A 3,763-nucleotide genomic window follows, 5' to 3' on the forward strand; every position below is an offset into this window, starting at 1 on the left:
GGATCCCATATGCCTTCCATGCACAAATCAAGAGGTCTGGCCCCATGGCAAGCTAACCCAAGTTGAGTGTGTGTGGTGGGTGGGGGGGGGGGTAAGGAAAAAGAAAGGCAATAGTGTCCCACCAAGATGCAAATTCATTAGTACTTATCCATATGTTGATGTAGCATTATTTACAGGACTCAAAGCACTTCAGTGAACTGAAAAATCAGAAGAAAAGCCCCACTTGCCTGGGCTCATGACATAATAAAACATCTATTTACATAAATGCCGCCCTAGCACAACCACTGGGTATTAAAACTTATCAGAAAGCTATGCCACATGAGCCAAAAGACTTCCTTTGACTCTTCATGTAGGTAGCTGCCCCAAAAATCTCGTTTTGTTGCTCAATATTGTGGATCAGCCTCACAGACTTCTAATCATGGTATATAAAAATGCATAATTCCAGTGTCAATATTAAAACTATGTTGTCAAATCAACCCAAAAGACTATTTAAGAGGGCTTGACCAGTTATAGAGGTTTGATATATGAATTTCTAGAAAAAGCTTCCCAGGCATCCAATTGCCAAATATAAGAATGCCTTCATTTTTATTTATGTCAAATCATTTCATCAGTAGCGCCTATGCCCGTGCTCAAAACTTGTAGAAACTGCGCATGGCATTGTACCTGCCATTGCAACCGCTGGGTATATAAAACTTCCTCAGCTCTTGACCATATTTGAACTTGTTCCAGACAAGTCTAAGAGATTCTATGCAAGCTGGATCAAAGAAATAATTCACTTTGGTATGCCAAATGGTCAATAAACTCTTATTGGCTTATGAAACCATCAAATGTGCCAAACATGATTATAGATGATATTGTAAAATGACCTATGCAAATTCTATTGTTTGGTCCCCCATCTGTTAAAGGTTCCGGAATATTGTGTTGTGTTGTGTCTGAGTTGTGCCGATGTTCTCTGATTTGCCCTCCACATGCATAAACCAATCACTGGTCAAAGTCCTCTGAGCCTTCTCCTTGTCATTTCAGCACTCTAGGCTTTTTTCAGATAGATAATCAGACAGTATGAGCCATTTTTGACTTATGATAGGAGGGACTATGTGCATAGTCACAGTCACCTCCACTCTTATTTTCTCTCTCTAGTTTAATGAATGTGTAAAACATTATTGCCTAGACTCACCTCATCCAAATAGTCTTAAGTTTCGCTCATGCTTTTGACCACGCAAACATGGTAATCTGACTTACTTAACATAATTACAACATAAAGAAAAATAATTCAAATTTATTAACAAGCAGTGGAAAAGGAAATCCACATGCACAAGGGTCCACCCCCTCGATATCGTCATATGAAACCAAGTAGCACCCCAAGTGTCTCATCGGAGGTTGCCATATGATCCCCGACGATTCATTCGCCTTACCAGAACACAAGGTTTCTCATAAACAATGCCTCCATAAGCATATTGATGACTCACCAATTAACTAATCCAATTAACCACTTCCAAAGAAGGATTCACATATAAATTAGTTTGATTGCCACGAGGAGAAACCCCGTTAGGCATCCCTAGCTTGGTGCACACCCTGATGGGCATATGGCGGGTGGTTGATAACAATGTACACAACCATTGAAAGCATTGTATATATATATATATATGGTTGTGCAGGGGGCAATGATGTCCAATCATAGTCCCCATGCATGCACGCACGCACACATTTATCAAATGTCATGTAAATATATGATGGAGATCCCTTCAACTTAGCATGATGGGCAAAAAAGAAATCAACTATCTCTTGAAGAAACAATTGCCTTTAATGGTGATTACAAGCTTGATTGAGGGGCTCCTAAGATTAATTTAGCTCTTCAAGCAGCGTACCAAGGTGTATACCATTTAAATGATACAATATGGGCTGATGACACTATACAGGGGGGATCAATGCAAATTAGACCTTCAGAGAGAAGCTTTGGAGTCCTAGAGCCCTAAAATAAGTTGGATCAACACAAAAAACCTGGAAACATAAAAAGGATATGCCATTGAAAATTGATAGCCAAGGAATAACACGAAGCAACCATTTTGATATTTTAAGGATGAAAAGATTGAGGAGGACATTTTCCATAGATTAGAGTTTGGTTGTTCTAGCAGAGTAAAGACAAAGTGCTATGTGACCTTCAAATTTGAATAAAACTGAAATGAAGATTTCATAAGAAGACAATTAGACCAACTAAGCTTTCTATGTTGTGCGATTAAGAAACAACATGTCCACATAATGAGTGTAGTAAATATGGAAGTGTTTAAATAAGTGGGTTAAAAGATTAAGAATGATAAAATAAAAAATGAACACATTTGCGAATATATAACAGCATAGATAGGTGATAAACTATGGGAAAGTTGATTCAGACAGTTTGTTCACGTGAAATGAAGACCAGAGACAACACCAGTGAGAAGGAACAGGTGGGTTAAGGGTTCTAAAAGAATGAGAGGAGGAACAAAAAGGAAATGGATTGAGATAGTGTGAGAAAATTTGAAGACACTTGAAACAACAAAGGACATGGCTTTACATAGAATTCAACGGGGTACAAGATTCATTCAACATGTTACTTTTATTAGGTTTAATTTGTACAATAATGCATTTTACATAGGTTTCTAAGGTGAAACTTCATAAAAATATTTTAATAAATTTTTGGAGGGAAACAACTTAAGTTTCTTGAGTTTCAAGTAAGACTTTTTGTCCCAAAATTACTTCAATTTAAGGTTAAATGTGGATTAAATGATCCAATCATCTTCACTTTGATTGTTTACATACCTTAATCATGTCTTTACCTATTTTCAAACATTTTTACACTTATAAGCACATTTTCATTTATTCCATTAGTTGTACATGGACAATTGGAGATACACAAAAATCAGATAACAGAAACTGTCCTCACTATAATACAAGTTACAGAGTTTGTTCTCCAACTCACTCTTCTCAAGTTCTTTGTTGCTCTCCCAAGGTTTCTAAACGTAGTCAAGTCGGTAGAGGACAATGGTATAGTGTGATGTCTACAACATCCAGGGGTGGTTGTATCATGGGTACAAAGTTCTGCAAACTTTGTAGCATGACCTCGAGTCGCAAAGACAAATTCTTCTTTGAGGACAACATGTTCAACGTGTGCCTTAGCCTACCAAAACTGATAATTCTATTTGTTTCTTGTAACTTCACTCTACAAATTCTTTACCTAAGCATTTTTAAGTATCACAAATTCTCTGTTTCAGTGTTTGAAAACTATAATATATACTTCTGGAATTTTTTTCATCTATGGCTAAATTTCTACTTCTCTAAACTTGGGGTAATATTTCCTTTTACTCCAATAAAAAAGTAAAAATTTTAACAACAAATTCATCTTTTGAACAATATTTAATCTTTAATCATTCAAATTATGTAAATTTGATGGTAATTAGGGAATAAACATTTAACTTGATATCCTACACACAAAAAAAAGGTGTCTGAAATTTTGAGCTTCCTCGGAATTTTTTATTTTTTATTTTGAAAAAAAAAAAAAAAAACTAGATGGAGCGACTCGGATGAATTAAACATTAAAAGTAACGGAAAAAAATTAGAATTTTCGTTAAAAACGCATTAATGACTAAGTAAACAAACAAGGACCAAAAAAAATGAAAAATAAAAAATAAACAAAGGGCAAAGGACAAAGAATAAGAAACATACCTGAGGATCCTTTGTCGAAAACCCTAATCAAACCTTGATCCAAAAGCGAAAAAACAACGCCATAAAC

The sequence above is a fragment of the Akebia trifoliata genome, chromosome 11 (genome assembly GCF_017979445.1).
Source record: "Akebia trifoliata isolate Shusen 1 chromosome 11, ASM1797944v1, whole genome shotgun sequence".
Lineage (NCBI taxonomy): Eukaryota > Viridiplantae > Streptophyta > Magnoliopsida > Ranunculales > Lardizabalaceae > Akebia > Akebia trifoliata.